Source organism: Hyla sarda, chromosome 4 (assembly GCF_029499605.1).
Source record: "Hyla sarda isolate aHylSar1 chromosome 4, aHylSar1.hap1, whole genome shotgun sequence".
Lineage (NCBI taxonomy): Eukaryota > Metazoa > Chordata > Amphibia > Anura > Hylidae > Hyla > Hyla sarda.
This window is the reverse complement of record NC_079192.1, coordinates 377,309,826-377,330,434: the sequence shown is the minus strand read 5'-3', so window position 1 is coordinate 377,330,434 and position 20,609 is coordinate 377,309,826.

Here is a 20,609-nt window from a genome sequence, read left to right as displayed (position 1 = left end):
TGCTGGCAGTGGGGAGCTACAGTTCATTGAGGGATACATCAAGGACAACATATCCTGTGACATACTGAAGCAGAACATGATCCCCTCACTTTCGAGACTGGGCCGCAGGGCAGTATGACAACATTTTGAAGTGACAGCAAAGTGAAACATTGTTACACAGACTGTGCATTCACTACTTTACAGTGTAATTTCTTCAAGTCCTGGCTATTAAATAAGTACTGTCAATTGAACAAACTATGCATAGATCAATAGTACAAGGGAATAAAAGACACTTTGCCTTATAAAATATCGGAAAGTTCTTTATCCTGTTATCAGCCCAAAACAAGTGTTTTCTGCCATTTCCCAACATTCGCAGGGAGAGCCGGGGCCTGTAGGAGAGAGTGCAGGGTTCTATAGATTGGTCCCATTAAAGAGGATTTTCTGGACCTTTTTAAAGTTTACCATGTAGCAGGGAATGGCAGGACAAATATAAATCCCATACCCTCCACTCTGTGCGATAACTGCTTCAAACTGCCTGACAGAAGTGCCCTGGTATTTTATATTATACACTGTGCAGGATGTTGCAGTCAAAAACTGGCCACAGCGATCATGTGCAAGATCGAATGCACGTTACCACTCATGACAGTAATTCGTTGAAGCATCCTGTGCATGGTGACAGCATGGGCACATTTTCTAATGAACCGCACTTGTGCACGGAACTTACCTTGGCAACTGCACCGCAGAATGTGGCCTGCATTTCCCAGCGCTTGAGCATTTGGGGTGAGATGATCACTAGAAAACTGTAGTCTGCTAGGCATTGGTAAGTCTGGAACGTGAAGTCTAAGTGATTCATTTATCTTTTTAGGGTATGGTCCCACATAGCGTATTAGTTGCATGTGTCCCACTGCGCAAAATCTGCTGTGCAGCGGGAAATATGATGCACACAGGGCTACCCTGCTGTGTGCTGTGAGGTTTGGAGACGAGCCCGTGCGTCATAGTCATGTCGACTATGCTGGCCCCGCTTCCAAACCACTCAGTTCCCTTCATTTTCATGACTAGGACTAAACATAAGGGTTTGCCAACAATTAATTTTTAGACATCCAAAAATAAAAACCACGCAATTGGACCATACAGTTTAAAATAATAACTTTATTTCATGAATAGTTAATCCAAAATACATAAAATTGCTAAAGATGTAGACAGAATCAGTGGGACATGAGGAAGGGGGGGAGGGAAGGGAGGTTTTTGAACAAGAAAAACACCCTGGCCAAAAATTTTCTAAGTACTTAAAAAATTGAGAGTTTTGATTCAGAATGGCCGTATCGCGATTGCGCATGCGCGGCGGCCATCTTTTTGTAGTCTTTTTACAGTTTAACATCTACATGTTGTGGGGGCCATTTATAGGCGGCCCTACACTATATCTTTTATATGGGCATATCATATCTGGTTTGTCCGCCGGCGTCCTCTCCATCCACGGCACCATGTGAGTAGTATTTATCTTAGTACATGTACCTCAGGTGTTTGACTATTATTCTATTGGCTTCCCTACATATATGTACTGCACCTTCCCAGTTGCCCACCACTCCTAGAAAAAGCCTGTTAGGCCAAATGCATCGGAGGTGTGGTGGATTACTGGGGCAGGGGGGATTGCACTTGCATTACACTTTTTTGCACAGTGATTTTTGGCTGAAAGTGATCTTTTTTTTTTCTGTATCGGTTTTTGCCCTCTTTTTTATGTACTTTCTTGTTCAAAAAATAACCTTCCCTCCCCCCTTCCTCATGTCCCACTGATTCTATGTCTTTTGCAATTTTATGTATTTTGGATTAACTATTCATGAAATAAAATTACTATTTTAAACTGTAAATCTTTTATTAAAATTTTAAACAGAACAATAAATAATTACAAACAGAAACATACCATATTCTGACAGAACATAACATTATAAAGAATCATAAAACCAACACCATAACATAAAATACAACACTGGTCCACCTCCACACAAATATACACAATATTTACAAGACATTTTCCTATAATAACCATAACATACTAATAAACTTCATACACTAAATGTGAATTCCCTTGCCCAGTTGCAAAACCAAATAATTATGCAAAACAGCATCAATGTGGAGCATCGAAAACCGGGCAATTGATACTTCCCCCCCCCCCAAGTGTTCAATTTCCCTGCAGTGCCACCACAGGGCAAATAAAGCATGGCACAGTTTCTATTCAAATCTCAGCCATCTGAGCAAGAGGAGGGGGAGGGGGGAGGAGAGAGCTGTGAGGAAAGGAGACCGCAGAGGCTGTACAACATGGGGCCTGACTACAGTAGGTGTCCCTGCATGTATATATGTGTAGAAGCAGGTGTGTGTGAATATATGTGTGTGTACATATGTGTATGTCTATGTACTGTGCCTGTGTGTGTTACTACTGTGGATGACTATATATAAAGTGCATGTGTGTATCTATACCAGTGTTTCCCAACCAGGGTGCCTCCAGTTGTTGCAAAACTACAACTCCCAGCATACCCGGACAGCCAAAGGCTGTCTGGGCATGCTGGGAGTTGTAGTTTTGCAACCTCTGTAGGCATCCTGGTTGGGAAACACTGATCTATTCTATCTGTGTGTGTATGAAGCATGTATGTACAGTATGTAATGTGCACAGTGTGTTGTGTGTGTATGATGCATGTACAGTATGTAATGTGTACAATATGTTGTGTGTGTATGAAGCATGCACAGTATGTAATGTGTACAGTATGTTGTGTGTGTATTAAGCATGTACAGTATGTAATATGTACAGTATGTGTGTGTATATAATGCATGTACAGTATGTAATGTGTACAGTGTGTGTGTATGAAGCATGCATGTACAGTATGTAATGTGTACAGTATGTGTGTGTATGAAGCATGTACAGTATGTAATGTATACAGTATGTTCTGTGTGTATGAAGCATGTACAGTATGTAATGTGTACAGTATGTGTGTGTATATAATGCATGTACAGTATGTAATGCGTACAGTGTGTGTGTGTATGAAGCATGTATAGTATGTAATGTGTACAGTATGTGTGTGTATGATGCATGTACAGTATGTAATGTGTACAGTGTGTGTGTATGAGGCATGTACAGTATGTAATGTGTACAGTATGTTGTGTGTGTATGAAGCATGTACAGTATGTAATGTGTACAGTATGTGGGTGAATATAATGCATGTACAGTATGTAATGTGTACAATCTGTGTGTGTATGATGTATGTACAGTATGTAATGTGTACATTATGTGTGTGTATGAAGCATGTACAGTATGTAATGTGTACAGTATGTTGTGTGTGTATGAAGCATGTACAGTATGTAATGTGTACAGTATGTGTGTGTATATAATGCATGTACAGTATGTAATGTGTACAGTGTGTGTGTGTATGAAGCATGCATGTACAGTATGTAATGTGTACAGTACGTTGTGTGTGTATGAAGCATGCATGTACAGTATGTAATGTGTACAGTATGTGTGTATGATGCATGTACAGTATGTAATGTGTACAGTATGTTGTGTGTGTATGAAGCATGCATGTACAGTATGTAATGTGTACAGTATGGTGTGTGTGTGTGTATGAAGCATGCATGTACAGTATGTAATGTGTACAGTGTATTGTGTGTGTATATAATGCATGCAATGGCGGATCCGGGGGGGGGGAATGGGGCAATTGCACCGTACCGTGCGTGCGCCCATTGAAAAGCAACGCGGAGGAGCGGAGAAGCAAACAGGACATGCGCTAGCGAGCATGGTAAGTGACCAGCGGCACATCAGCTTCAGTGCTCCGACCACCGCTCCTCCAGTCCCGGGACCTACTGCTATGGTGGCCGAACCAGAGGAGCAGTGGAGCACTGAAGTAGGGCAATAAACAGGCATACAGCCTCCAGCCATACACTATATGGCTGGAGGCTGTATGTCTGTGGGGGAACATACTACACCTAATGTGGGAAACTATACTGCACCTAATGTGGGGGAACTATACTGCACCTAATGCGAGGGGACTATACTGCACCTAATGTGGGGGAACTATAGCCTAAAGTAGGGAGAACTATACTGCACCTAATTTGGGGGGACTATACTGCACCTAATGTGGGGGAACTATAGCCTAATGTAGGAAGAACTATACGGCACCTAATGTGGGGGGACTATACTGCACCTAATGGGGGGAACTATAGCCTAATGTGGGGAGAACTATACTGCACCTAATGTGGGGGGACTATAGCCTAATGTGGGGAGAACTATACTGCACCTAATGTGGGGGGACTATACTGCACCTAATGTGGGGGAACACTGCTAGCCTAATGTGGGGAGAACTCTGCTGCACCTAATGCGGGGGGAACTGTGCCGCACCTAACGTGGGGGGAACTGTGCCGCACCTAACGTGGGGGGGGAACTGTGTCGCACCTAACGTGGGGGGAACAGTGCTGCACCTAATGTGGGGGTCTCATATCGACATTCGCTCACGTTGCGCTCCCAGCATTCAAGGGCCGGCGATACTACGTCTTGACGCTGGCTCTAGAGCATGATGTGCGTGAACATCAAGGGGGGGGGCCTCCATGTCCATTTTGCTTGGGGCCCCCAAATTCCTTCTAACGGCCCTGGATGTACTGGATCCTCCAGAATAAGAGACCCATTTTGGAAGCCAAGTTGTGCTCTGGTGAGTCCTGAATATTCTTTATTTCTTGTTTTATTATACAATCCCTTCAACCTTTTTATAGTGTTTTAAATCCAGATGTGTGAAATTTATAGGAATGCTGGATTTCTCTTCAATGCATAGTCAAAAATCTCTTGTTATAGTATAAGTGACATTCCATATCGACCCCTATTTAACTTACTGTACAATACTTATCGCTTCCCTTTTTCACCATTTCCCAGTTGGCGACACCTGTAAAAAAGAATCAGTTTTGCAAAGAATTTACATGTTCCACCAAATGGCTCCAGACACTACATTGGTTTTTGTTTCTCCATCTCAGTAACCTGGACCAGTAGTAAGTAATGATGATTAGATTCTCTGGAGTTCTGGGCTGCGTTCATCGCTCTTAGCACAGGTTGTTGAATGGTGATTTGTCCTCTAAATTCAATTTTCACTTCTTTGCACACTGACAGAGGTGACAAGGCAAACATAATCACAATGAGGCACTGAGCTGAGAATGAGATGAAATTCCAGGGTTAGGAGGAGGGCGCTTTAGTGGCAATGTGCCTAGGTTCTATCAAGTATAATGAGTGCGATATTTAGTACCTTTCTTTTAACACCTTCCTGCCAGGTTTACATTGTGTGTTGGTATGTGTATGCAAGAATCTTAAAATAATGGTTGCTCGGGATTTGCTATAGCTACCTCCAAACTGTATGCATTAAATGGATAAAAAGAAAAAAGAGGAGAGAGTGTAGGACCCTCCAGGGGATTTGTACTGGGACTGCAACACCTGCAATCATCTGTAAAAACACTTAAAAGGAGTTCAGCCACCTTTCGATCTTCAAGAAACCTGTGTATCCAGGCCATTGTAAAATGTGAAAGGGTGTATGGAATAATCATTTACCCAGGGAAGTCCACAATTTATTACACAAAACTCTTGGTTTATTGTATATAATGCGCCCACAGAAATCTATTTAAAGGGGACCTCCGCAATCTCTACTGCAGCCCCCACCTGTCACCAGCTGCACGGAGCAAAGATCACTTTGTGTCTGATGACTCATGATACAGGGGCCGGAGTATTGTGATGTCATGGCTCTGCCCCTTGTGACATCACACCCAACCCCCTCAATGCAACCCTAAGGGAGGGGGCGTGATGGCCAGGGGGGGGGGGCAGAGCCATGATGACACAATACTCCGGCCCCTGTATTGTGAGTCATCAGGCACGGAGTGATCTTCACTCCGTGCAGCTGGTGTCAGGTGGGGATTGCAGTAGAGATTGCGGGGGTCCCCAGTGGCAGGACTCCTGCGATCAGACATCACAAAAGTTTTGGATTATACCTCTTGGACTTGTGGAATCTGTTTGGGGATACCAGCATCCATCAGTATTTCACTTTTCTGGGTGAGGGTTATCTCATTCACAGTAAGGCTTTTACTACCACATACATAAAATACAATAATAAGCCATGGCATAAAAACAACTTCCTTACTTCTTACTTCTTTAAACATGGACTTCTCCAGACCTCTAAACTTGTTGTGTGGTTTCTGGTACCAAGACATTGACAGCAGATCCTTAAGGTCCTGTAAGCTGCAAGGCGGAGCAGCATGGTAGTGGTGGTATGGTATAGGTATACAAGGGGTTAATGTTAACCCTAGAGTTCGTGACGCCAGTTGAGGGCTGGTGTGCTGAATCAATGCTCCGGCCTATCTCCGCCCTTCCCAGTAACGATAGGTGCATAAAATAACTGAAGGTCCACAAGGAGATTTAAACTTGAACTTGAATAACTTTTACTGAAGTTCTTGCAATAACCACGGCACAGTAACAGTCTCATACAAACAGACCTTAGGTTGCTTAGTGACTGGCAGTAGTTGTGGACCTTGAGCTAGACATACAGTCTCTGAATTTAGGAAGAGATTTGCAGATCCGTCCGGATTTAGGGGAGTTATTAGGTCCAGTGATGCTGCAGAGTGTTTGGGAATTGATACACTCTATAGTTATAATTGTTCAGCCGTTGCTGCAAGGCTCAGGCCTAACTGCGATTACTGCTGTACAGGTCTTGCTTGCTTGACAGCTCACGAGGTAAGAAGGAGAAAAGATGGCGGTCACTCCCTTATATGGGCAGAGGGCGGGGCGAATCTAATTGGTCCGAACATCTGCCATTCACCATTACATGGTGTAATGGGATTGCTTACGTCACAGGGCCTCCAAAGGTCCTTAAGCCTAATACCATAGAGTTCACCTCGTCACATGACCCGCAGGTCCTGCAACGCTACTGGAAACAAGTAATTAACCGTTTATCTAGACATGTTATTCTATTTACATTAACCTATGAATAAATTACTGATTATAAGCTAGAATAGAGGCGACTAGGGGTAGACTGGCTGACAGGGATCCCATGTCCTAGGGACTCTGGGGACCCATACATAAATAAGTATCATATAGAATGCGGTACTGGGACACCACACGGAGTGATCTTCACTCTGTGCAGATGGTGACAGGTGGGGATTGCAGCAGAGATTGCGGGGGTCCCCAGTGGCAGGACCCCTGCGATCAGACATCCCAAAAGTTTAGGATTATACCTCTTGGACTTGTGGAATCTGTTTGGGGATACCAGCATCCATCAGTATTTCACTTTTCTGGGTGAGGGTTATCTCATTCACAGTAAGGCTTTTACTACCACATACATAAAATACAATAATAAGCCATGGCATAAAAAAAACTTCCTTACTTCTTACTTCTTTAAACATGGACTTCTCCAGACCTCTAAACTTGTTGTGTGGCTTCTGGTACCAAGACATTGACAGCAGATCCTTAAGGTCCTGTAAGCTGCAAGGCGGAGCCTCTATGCATCAGCGGAGACAGATTGATTACATTTTAACCGCAGCATTTTCCCCCAATAGACAGTGGTCTGCATATTACTCTTAACTCCAGATAGCAATACCAGTTGAGGGAATAGTCTGCTAATTTTATTCACTACAGGGGACTTTCTTAATAATAGTACAATAAAAGTGAAGTTTTATACAGTTAGGGAGGGAATTTTCAATAGGGGTTTTTTACCCCGTCACATTGGTGACTGGGGTTTGGAGGTTTTTCTTGGTTTATTTACCCCCTTTCCTGTCCTGGGCATTTAAGTGTTTGTCTATGCATCAGCAGCACATCAACTTTGGGTGCCAATAACCATATTACTGTTTCATTGGTTGTCCTACCTTAGACCAGTTTTGGTAGTCGTTAATTATTGCATACAGAAGTTCCCTACTGTTTTGGAGATGCTTTGTCCTACATGTCTAACCATCACAAAGTCGCTCCGATCCATACATGTGTTCTTTTTTGTTCCTGCTTTCAACACACCAACTTCCAGAACTGTGTGCTTACTGCTTTATATATATATCCTATCCCATTACAACAATATGATCAATGCTATTTATTTGAGCTATTAGAACTTTTTATGTTAAAGCAGATTGGTTTATGGGTTCGACTGGACAAATATAGTACATAGTGAATATGTCCTGTGGCCTCCATTACATTCGGGATCTAGGTGTCCTCCACCAAAAAACTCTGTGATGGCCATTCAGTAATTATATCCAGTATAAGAAAGACTTTAAAATAGTTACTATCACTCGCATGGTTAATGCTTTATGTGATCCTTACCTAACTGTGGACAAACAGAGAGAAAACAAGATTCTTAAGTTACCCATACCCCTCTCTTGGTTAACCTATGTGGACATAACATTTTTTGCAACCATACTATGTATGGCTGCCATGTTTTTTTAGTCTCATACATCCCCTTGAAATGTTAGGTTTTGGACATGCTGTTCAGTGTCGGGAGATTAAAAACTGGAAGAACAGGTGTGATATCTTTGTTATCCTGACACATGCAATTAATCTTATGGTGGGAACATCTGCTCTTCAAAATGTGCATCTGAACTGCTGATCTTAAGTTAACCTTTATAGATCTCCATGCTACATAAGTGAATATATAAAATGTGTATGGGTCAGTTATTTCAATCATATTCCACAATGGGCAAAAGATGGAAAATGTATAATTCCGTCATTATCTATTCTGTCAAGAAAAACTATTGTTTAGGAGATCCTTTGTAGACTTTTCAATATCTGATCATAGAAATTAAGTCATCACATTTATTATATATCATTGTATAAGTCATTATACAAGGAGGTCTCTCGAGGACATTTTCAAGCTGGTGTTATTTTTGTAAATGACTTATAATATGCATATTGATTGATGCATATTGATATCAATAAAGACTAACTGTCATATCCAACAATCAGACATCTGAAGAATGGAGGTCCCAGAGTGCCCCTTGTGAATTAGGTGGTAGTGTGCTTGTTTGGCCACCACTGCATGTTCTTGTTTCAGTGAATGGACCTTTAGGGGTAAGTTCACACAGCAAATTTTTAGTTATGTTGTAGTTAGATTGTAGTTCTGGACATAGGGTGTCCAGGGGCAAGGACCTCAACCAATCACTACTATGAAGGAGCAGTGTGATTCTCTACTTCCCAATATCATTGCTCTTGGCAAATCAGCACAGCTGAGATGTCCATAGTTTCATTTGTACCGTCTGATAACTTGGCTTAGATACAGTGCAACGGGAAGTCAAGAGGTGACTGGCAAAAAATTCTACTTACAGCAAACGGCACTACTAGATTTAAGGACAAGCCTGGGGGCTTCATAAAGTATTTGAAAATACAATTTTAATTCTGAGAAATAGCAGTAAAGAAAACCAATGCCCCCAAGTTCCATAAGAAAATAATACAAAAACAAAAACCCAGTTACCTTGGAAAGCTGGCTCAGCTATCTTCATTGGTCCCGGTGGATTAAGTTAGGCATCAGTTCATCCTTACTTTAAGAGAAAGGCAAGCCTAGGGCTATGTCTTGGTAACTTAATGATCTAGGGACAGACAGGTCAGACAGATAACTTCAAGATCATACAATTTATTGCACTAATGGAGTAGATGACAGCTCTCCTTTCTTCATTTCCCTATGCATTTATTCCAGGTTTTATTTTAGAATGTTCTTCAATTATTTTTAGGCAATGGCATGTACCTCCTCATAAATATGTGTAGTCTTTACAGCCGTGGGAAGGGAGATATGTGAATTTAAATAAAATACCCTCTAATATAGTTGGCTCTCAAACAGACTGTTTGTATTTCATATTAATTTAAAATTCTAAGTGGCTTATTAAAGGGGTACTCCAGGGGAAATTTTTTTTTTTTCAAATCAACTGGTTTCAGAAAGTTAAGCAGATTTGTAAATTACTTCTATTAAAAAAATCTTAATCCTTCCAGTACTTAGCTGCTGTATGCTCCAGAGGAAGTTGAGTAGTTATTTTCTGCCTTACCACAGTGCTCTCTGCTGACACCTCTGTCCATGTCAGGAACTGTCCGGAGCAGGAGAGGTTTGCTAAGGGGATGTGCTCCTACTATGGACCGGTCCTGATATGGACAAAGGTGTCAGCAGAGAGTACTGTGGCCTGCAACCTGGGAAAACCTGAGACGACTTTATCAAAAAATGTGTCATAGAAGAGTGGTGCAGTTGCCCCTAGTAACCAGTCAGATTGCTTCTTTCATTTTTCAGAGGCCTTTTCAAAAATGAAAGAAGCTATCTGGTTGCTATGGGTAAGTGCGCCACTCTTCCTCTAGAAAGGTTTTCATAAATGAGTGAATGATTCGTTTAGAAAGGAGAAAGGAGCATATAATTGGAGTCAGAAACAATATTCTCTTATAAGATACATTACAAAGTATCTCACAGTCACTTGTACTATTGATATAAGCAAAGTTTGTTGAAATGACAATGACTATTTAAATAGAATCTACACTTTCAGTAAACTCTGCATAAATCAGTAGAACATGTGACTATATGAAACTTAGTAATGTATCTTATAAGAGAAAAATGTTCGCTTCTCCACTTATCAGGATCCTTTTCTGCCACAACTTCTCCCTGTCCCCCACAAAGTCATAACTGACTTTGAAGCTGTGATGCATATTTATTAAGAGGAAGGTGATACCAGGCTGGAACGGGTAGAGGAAGCATTGCTTATAGGCTGTAGACCACTTTTATTTCTCATAAAATTATATTTGCATATATATGGATTAAAACCTATTATTTAGGTTAGAGCAGATGATGCTGCTGTCAGTTTCCCTTTTAGTATCACAATTACAACTGGTCATAGATGTCCATGGAGAAAGGGAGACAAGTGTGTGGATGGATTGAGACAGAGGCAAAAAAGACACAGAAAAAGGTCCAGCAGCTTGTGAGTGTAATATTTCACCTCACTACTTGATTCACAGCTTAAACTGTTCAGTATTGCTCTGTGATGCTATCTGTTCAGCTGCTTCTGAGGGTGTAATGTACAGATGTAGAGGAACAGAATCCCTTTGTGCGTTTGTGTGTGTTCTATGTGTGTGTGTGTGTATGTTTATGTGTGTGTGTGTGTGTTTATGTGTATGTATGGGTTTGTGTGTGTTTGTTTATGTTTGTGTGTGTATATGTTTATGTGTGTGTGTGTTTATGTGTATGTATGGGTGTGTGTGTGTGTTTGTGTGTATGTATGGGTGTGTGTGTGTTTATGTGTGTATATGTTTATGTGTGTGTTTATGTGTAAGTATGGGTGTGTGTGTGTTTATGTTTGTGTGTGTATATATGTTTATGTGTGTGTGTGTGTGTTTATGTGTATGTATGTGTGTGTGTGTGTGTGTGAGTATGTGGTGTATGGGGGACATCATAGCAACTAGTCTATACTTACTTGTTCAGGGACAATTAAACATTTCAAATGAACCATTTACTATGGAAAACCTGGTAAATATATAAGTTATACAATTCCATATATACGTTATACAATGTTATAGTGCTACCTCTCATTTATGCACACATGACAACTTATGCTGAAAAGTTACCTAAAAGCCTGGGTATGCTTTAATTTACCCTATGGTGGTGCTGCAAGAGAACAGGGGGACTTCTGTAATCATTACTTGTGAACAACATCTCAGCAACACATCTTAGCTTTGAGACTAGTATTTTGCAGCTAATTTTGACATCCCGTACTTAGTCAGGCAGCACTGTCATATATTTTACCTGAAAGCAGAATAGTTTAAAGGGTGTGTGTGTGTGGGGGGGGGGGGGGGGTATGTAAAGAAAGACTATAGCCCTGATGTATCAAAATGTGTGTGGGACGGACCAATCACAACCAATCACAGCTCAGCTTTCACATCTTAATGAGTTCTGGTGAGCTGTGATTGGTCGCTGTGGGTAAAACTTCTCCAGTTTTCCTTTCTGTGTTTTCATACAAGACAATCAATCTACGTAGGCGAGGTAAGTATTTCTTAATGAGTGAGTGGACAAAGCAGGACTCACAGGCTTTCTCTATGAGTGAGTGGACAAAGCAGTGAAGGACAATTAGGTCACCTAGGTGACCCAAAAAATACCCAATTCTTCCCATATACTAAACAATTTTGCTCAAACTTTATTAACATATGTGAATAAAAATTATGTGCTATCTCACATGGTCCTATAGTAGATGTTTCATCACCTAGCCCGCTAACCTCTTGACAAAGTCACTTAGGTGACGAAACATGTTGAGGGGGGCTGAGCAATAGGTTTTATAATAGTGCATCTATGAGGCCCTGGATCGCGTACTGCAGACACGAGTGCAATTTTGGCAACAGATCTAGAGGCCAGGAGGCCAAGTGCCATAATAGCACATCTACTATAGGACCATGATAGATAGCACATCATTTTAATTCACATGTATTAATAAAGTTTGAGCATAATTTATTTAGTACATGGGAAGAATTGAATATATGTTTGGGTCACCTAGGTGACCTTACAGTATAGTCCTTCTTTGATTATCTACCCTCCGTATACTGGTCTTTATCTGTATTTTAGTGGACAAAGCAGGACTTACAGTCTTTTTCTATGAGTGGGTGGGGGAATCAGGACTGACAGAGTTTCTCTATGAGTGGGTGGGGGAATCGGGAATCACAGGCTTTCTCTATAAGTGGGTGGGGGAGTCAGGAATCACAGGCTTTCTCTATGAGTGGGTGGGGGAATCAGGAATCACAGGCTTTCTCTATGAGTTGGCGGGGGAATCAGGAATCACAGGCTTTCTCTATGAGTGGGTGGGGTAATCAGGAATCACAGGCTTTCTCTATGAGTGGGTAGGGGAATCAGGAATCACAGGCTTTCTCTATGAGTGGGTGGGGGAATCAGGAATCACAGGCTTTCTCTATGAGTTGGCGGGGGAATCAGGAATCACAGGCTTTCTCTATGAGTGGGTAGGGGAATCAGGAATCACAGGCTTTCTCTATATGTGGGTGGGGGAATCAGGAATCACAGGCTTTCTCTATAAGTTGGTGGGGGAATCAGGAATCACAGGCTTTCTCTATAAGTTGGTGGGGGAATCAGGAATCACAGGCTTTCTCTATAAGTTGGTGGGGGAATCAGGAATCACAGGCTTTCTCTATGAGTGGGTGGGGGAATCAGGAATCACAGGCTTTCTCTATGAGTTGGCGGGGGAATCAGGAATCACAGACTTTTTCTATGAATGGGTGGAGAGCAGGACTCACAGGATTTGCAGGGCAAGTTGAACTCAGACTGTTTCTATGAGTGGATGGCGAAGCAGGACTCACAGGCTTTCTCTATGAGTTGGTGGAGGAAACAGAACTCACAGGCTCTCTATAAGTGGGTGAGGGAAGCAGGAGTCACAGGCTTTCTCTATGATTGGGAGCCGGAGGCATAACTTACTGGTTTTTCTATGAATTGGCAGCGGAAGCAGGACTTACAGGAACCCTATGAGAGGAAGGGAAAGCAGTACTCACAGGCTTTCTCTATGAGTTGGCGGGGGAATCAGGAATCACAGGCTTTCTCTATGAGTGGGTAGGGGAATCAGGAATCACAGGCTTTCTCTATGAGTGGGTGGGGGAATCAGGAATCACAGGCTTTCTCTATGAGTTGGCGGGGGAATCAGGAATCACAGGCTTTCTCTATGAGTGGGTAGGGGAATCAGGAATCACAGACTTTCTCTATATGTGGGTGGGGGAATCAGGAATCACAGGCTTTCTCTATAAGTTGGTGGGGGAATCAGGAATCACAGGCTTTCTCTATAAGTTGGTGGGGGAATCAGGAATCACAGGCTTTCTCTATGAGTGGGTGGGGGAATCAGGAATCACAGGCTTTCTCTATGAGTTGGCGGGGGAATCAGGAATCACAGACTTTTTCTATGAATGGGTGGAGAGCAGGACTCACAGGATTTGCAGGGCAAGTTGAACTCAGACTGTTTCTATGAGTGGATGGCGAAGCAGGACTCACAGGCTTTCTCTATGAGTTGGTGGAGGAAACAGAACTCACAGGCTCTCTATAAGTGGGTGAGGGAAGTTACCTAAAAGCCTGGGTATGCTTTAATTTACCCTATGGTGGTGCTGTAAGAGAACAGGGGGACTTCTGTAATCATTACTTGTGAACAACATCTCAGCAACACATCTTAGCTTTGAGACTAGTATTTTGCAGCTAATTTTGACATCCCGTACTTAGTCAGGCAGCACTGTCATATATTTTACCTGAAAGCAGAATAGTTTAAAGGGTGTGTGTGTGTGTGTGGGGGGGGGGATGTAAAGAAAGACTATAGCCCTGATGTATCAAAATGTGTGTGGGACGGACCAATCACAACCAATCACAGCTCAGCTTTCACATCTTAATGAGTTCTGGTGAGCTGTGATTGGTCGCTGTGGGTAAAACTTCTCCAGTTTTCCTTTCTGTGTTTTCATACAAGACAATCAATCTACGTAGGCGAGGTAAGTATTTCTTAATGAGTGAGTGGACAAAGCAGGACTCACAGGCTTTCTCTATGAGTGAGTGGACAAAGCAGTGAAGGACAATTAGGTCACCTAGGTGACCCAAAAAATACCCAATTCTTCCCATATACTAAACAATTTTGCTCAAACTTTATTAACATATGTGAATAAAAATTATGTGCTATCTCACATGGTCCTATAGTAGATGTTTCATCACCTAGCCCGCTAACCTCTTGACAAAGTCACTTAGGTGACGAAACATGTTGAGGGGGGCTGAGCAATAGGTTTTATAATAGTGCATCTATGAGGCCCTGGATCGCGTACTGCAGACACGAGTGCAATTTTGGCAACAGATCTAGAGGCCAGGAGGCCAAGTGCCATAATAGCACATCTACTATAGGACCATGATAGATAGCACATCATTTTAATTCACATGTATTAATAAAGTTTGAGCATAATTTATTTAGTACATGGGAAGAATTGAATATATGTTTGGGTCACCTAGGTGACCTTACAGTATAGTCCTTCTTTGATTATCTACCCTCCGTATACTGGTCTTTATCTGTATTTTAGTGGACAAAGCAGGACTTACAGTCTTTTTCTATGAGTGGGTGGGGGAATCAGGACTGACAGAGTTTCTCTATGAGTGGGTGGGGGAATCGGGAATCACAGGCTTTCTCTATAAGTGGGTGGGGGAGTCAGGAATCACAGGCTTTCTCTATGAGTTGGCGGGGGAATCAGGAATCACAGGCTTTCTCTATGAGTGGGTAGGGGAATCAGGAATCACAGGCTTTCTCTATGAGTGGGTGGGGGAATCAGGAATCACAGGCTTTCTCTATGAGTTGGCGGGGGAATCAGGAATCACAGGCTTTCTCTATGAGTGGGTAGGGGAATCAGGAATCACAGACTTTCTCTATATGTGGGTGGGGGAATCAGGAATCACAGGCTTTCTCTATAAGTTGGTGGGGGAATCAGGAATCACAGGCTTTCTCTATAAGTTGGTGGGGGAATCAGGAATCACAGGCTTTCTCTATGAGTGGGTGGGGGAATCAGGAATCACAGGCTTTCTCTATGAGTTGGCGGGGGAATCAGGAATCACAGACTTTTTCTATGAATGGGTGGAGAGCAGGACTCACAGGATTTGCAGGGCAAGTTGAACTCAGACTGTTTCTATGAGTGGATGGCGAAGCAGGACTCACAGGCTTTCTCTATGAGTTGGTGGAGGAAACAGAACTCACAGGCTCTCTATAAGTGGGTGAGGGAAGTTACCTAAAAGCCTGGGTATGCTTTAATTTACCCTATGGTGGTGCTGTAAGAGAACAGGGGGACTTCTGTAATCATTACTTGTGAACAACATCTCAGCAACACATCTTAGCTTTGAGACTAGTATTTTGCAGCTAATTTTGACATCCCGTACTTAGTCAGGCAGCACTGTCATATATTTTACCTGAAAGCAGAATAGTTTAAAGGGTGTGTGTGTGTGTGTGGGGGGGGGGATGTAAAGAAAGACTATAGCCCTGATGTATCAAAATGTGTGTGGGACGGACCAATCACAACCAATCACAGCTCAGCTTTCACATCTTAATGAGTTCTGGTGAGCTGTGATTGGTCGCTGTGGGTAAAACTTCTCCAGTTTTCCTTTCTGTGTTTTCATACAAGACAATCAATCTACGTAGGCGAGGTAAGTATTTCTTAATGAGTGAGTGGACAAAGCAGGACTCACAGGCTTTCTCTATGAGTGAGTGGACAAAGCAGTGAAGGACAATTAGGTCACCTAGGTGACCCAAAAAATACCCAATTCTTCCCATATACTAAACAATTTTGCTCAAACTTTATTAACATATGTGAATAAAAATTATGTGCTATCTCACATGGTCCTATAGTAGATGTTTCATCACCTAGCCCGCTAACCTCTTGACAAAGTCACTTAGGTGACGAAACATGTTGAGGGGGGCTGAGCAATAGGTTTTATAATAGTGCATCTATGAGGCCCTGGATCGCGTACTGCAGACACGAGTGCAATTTTGGCAACAGATCTAGAGGCCAGGAGGCCAAGTGCCATAATAGCACATCTACTATAGGACCATGATAGATAGCACATCATTTTAATTCACATGTATTAATAAAGTTTGAGCATAATTTATTTAGTACATGGGAAGAATTGAATATATGTTTGGGTCACCTAGGTGACCTTACAGTATAGTCCTTCTTTGATTATCTACCCTCCGTATACTGGTCTTTATCTGTATTTTAGTGGACAAAGCAGGACTTACAGTCTTTTTCTATGAGTGGGTGGGGGAATCAGGACTGACAGAGTTTCTCTATGAGTGGGTGGGGGAATCGGGAATCACAGGCTTTCTCTATAAGTGGGTGGGGGAGTCAGGAATCACAGGCTTTCTCTATGAGTGGGTAGGGGAATCAGGAATCACAGGCTTTCTCTATGAGTGGGTGGGGGAATCAGGAATCACAGGCTTTCTCTATGAGTTGGCGGGGGAATCAGGAATCACAGGCTTTCTCTATGAGTGGGTAGGGGAATCAGGAATCACAGGCTTTCTCTATGAGTGGGTGGGGGAATCAGGAATCACAGGCTTTCTCTATGAGTTGGCGGGGGAATCAGGAATCACAGGCTTTCTCTATGAGTGGGTAGGGGAATCAGGAATCACAGGCTTTCTCTATATGTGGGTGGGGGAATCAGGAATCACAGGCTTTCTCTATAAGTTGGTGGGGGAATCAGGAATCACAGGCTTTCTCTATAAGTTGGTGGGGGAATCAGGAATCACAGGCTTTCTCTATGAGTGGGTGGGGGAATCAGGAATCACAGGCTTTCTCTATGAGTTGGCGGGGGAATCAGGAATCACATACTTTTTCTATGAATGGGTGGAGAGCAGGACTCACAGGATTTGCAGGGCAAGTTGAACTCAGACTGTTTCTATGAGTGGGTGGCGAAGCAGGACTCACAGGCTTTCTCTATGAGTTGGTGGAGGAAACAGAACTCACAGGCTCTCTATAAGTGGGTGAGGGAAGCAGGAGTCACAGGCTTTCTCTATGATTGGGAGCCGGAGGCATAACTTACTGGTTTTTCTATGAATTGGCAGCGGAAGCAGGACTTACAGGAACCCTATGAGAGGAAGGGAAAGCAGTACTCACAGGCTTTCTCTATGAGTTGGCGGGGGAATCAGGAATCACAGGCTTTCTCTATGAGTGGGTAGGGGAATCAGGAATCACAGGCTTTCTCTATGAGTGGGTGGGGGAATCAGGAATCATAGGCTTTCTCTATGAGTTGGCGGGGGAATCAGGAATCACAGGCTTTCTCTATGAGTGGGTAGGGGAATCAGGAATCACAGGCTTTCTCTATGAGTGGGTAGGGGAATCAGGAATCACAGGCTTTCTCTATGAGTGGGTGGGGAATCAGGAATCACAGGCTTTCTCTATGAGTTGGCGGGGGAATCAGGAATCACAGGCTTTCTCTATATGTGGGTGGGGGAATCAGGAATCACAGGCTTTCTCTATGAGTGGGTAGGGGAATCAGGAATCACAGGCTTTCTCTATATGTGGGTGGGGGAATCAGGAATCACAGGCTTTCTCTATAAGTTGGTGGGGGAATCAGGAATCACAGGCTTTCTCTATAAGTTGGTGGGGGAATCAGGAATCACAGGCTTTCTCTATGAGTGGGTGGGGGAATCAGGAATCACAGGCTTTCTCTATGAGTTGGCGGGGGAATCAGGAATCACAGACTTTTTCTATGAATGGGTGGAGAGCAGGACTCACAGGATTTGCAGGGCAAGTTGAACTCAGACTGCTTCTATGAGTGGATGGCGAAGCAGGACTCACAGGCTTTCTCTATGAGTTGGTGGAGGAAACAGAACTCACAGGCTCTCTATAAGTGGGTGAGGGAAGCAGGAGTCACAGGCTTTCTCTATGATTGGGAGCCGGAGGCATAACTTACTGTTTTTTTTATGAATTGGCAGCGGAAGCAGGACTTACAGGAACCCTATGAGAGGAAGGGAAAGCAGTACTCACAGGCTTTCTCTATAAGTGGGTAGTAAAAGCAGGATTCACAGGCATTCTCTATTATGGACATTTATCAACGGGTTTAGTCAGGTTTTCTTTACTATAATTGTCACAAAATTGTCGCAACTGCGACTACACGATTTTTCGTGCGACATTTTGACTGGAAAGCGAGAAAAGCAAGTTTTCCTAAAATTTACTATGTAGTAATAATTTAAAAATGGACTACGGGTAGTCAGGTATTTATTAACTGCGACAGTCGCAACTGCGCAAAAACAAGTCGCAACAGCGTTAAAAATTGACTAAATTTACTCCAGCTCAAAAATGGAGCAGAAAAAGCTACTACCAAAGTAAAAAAGGTAAAATTGCTTACATGAAAGAAAATTATCAACAGGCTGAAACCAGTTGATAAATACGTCACACATAAGCAAAAAAAAAGTAAGGAAAAAATTACTAAAAAAAAGAATACATAAGCAAACATTGGTAAATGTCCCTCTATGAGTGGGTAGTAAAAGCAGGATTCACAGGCTTTCTCTGTGATTGGGTAGGGGAGGAGGACTCACACGCTCTTTATTAGTGGAAGGGAAAGCAGGACACACAAGCTCTTTATAAGTGGGCACGGGAAACAGGACTCTATCAGTGTCGGCAGCAAGTATATATACCGTATTTATCTGGGTATAACACACACCCTAATTTTTACAAGGAAATTTGGGTATAAAAGGTTTTTTACCCAAGTATCCTTGTTAAAATGAGGGTGCCTGTCAGTGCGTGTATACCCCGATAAATCTTGCTGGCCCCACAGATGCCGCTGGGGTTCAATGATTTAAAGTGACCACTTTAAATAATTAAATCAAAGTGGCTTCTACGGGGCCAGAGTCCCGTCGCTGCCCGGTTCCCAACTCCCTCCCCATCCCTGGCTTTCATATTTACTGTCTCCTGCAGGCTCCGGTAGCATCCTGTGCTGTCGCGTTGAGGATGTCACTCATCAGTGCGCAGCGCACAGTGACAGAGCAGCGTGATTCTATCATTGAATCACAGTGTTTTCTGCGGGGACAGAAAGAGTTTAAAAGTTGAGCTTTGAGTCCAGTGGGCAGTGCTACTCAATGATTGACAGTTATCTCTATAAGCGTAGTCTTACAATGAAGGCTGTAAGTCATTAATACCGCCCACTAGAAGGAGCAGGGATTTCAATTAATACAATATAAGTTAAACTGAATCTTTTCCCATAAAGCTATGTGTCAATCTGTTCAGCTTCTTCTGCTCTGAAACATGATATCCATAGATTGAACAGCACCTTTATGGAGACAGGTTCCCTTTAAAGAGACACAAACTGTATACCTCTAGGCTCAGCTGTACAGGGAAATAAACCTGAAAACAATCTGCTTTAATATTGTGTGTTGAATACAGATATCAATGTACATCTGTTTATAAAGAGTGGCCAGTTTATAATCCGCATCCACTTAGTTGCTGCCAGAATAATCTAAATCCATCTGGACATGGGCTTTACCAGCTTCCACATATGTGCCAATCTATTATCTAGGGGCACAACTAGGAAGGAGGGGGCTAGTGGAACCTATGTCTTGGCCATAGTATTTAAGTATAGGGCTAGGGCACCAAACTGAATCTATCTATCTATTTTCTATCTATCTATCTCATATCTATCTCTTATCTATCTATCTATCTATCTATCTAATATGTCCCTATCTATCTACAGTATCTACCAAATAAAGCGTCCCACAGCACTCCAAGATAGTGAATCAAACAGTGAAGTTTATTGCCTCATACAGCAGTGCAATGCTTCGACCAGCTCTCCTGGTCTTTATCAAGTATCTATATATCTGTCTATCTATCTATCTATCCATCTATCTATTGTGGTGAGGGTGTGATGAAAGGCCAGATGTTGTAACCCTTAGGGCAGATGTTATTAACACTTGATATTCGTGATGCCAGGGCGTAGTCTATTCTCTACACCACCTGAGATATGGCCGCTGGTTCCTGGGCTAGGCGCTGGGGCAAATAATCACTCTGATGCAAAGTTACAAAACAACGGCAGCTTTACTGAGGCACACAGATGGAATAGACTTGTAGTGGACTTGGACTGAATTATGCAGACCCACGCTGACTTTAGCAGACTTGACTGACTTGACTATGACTG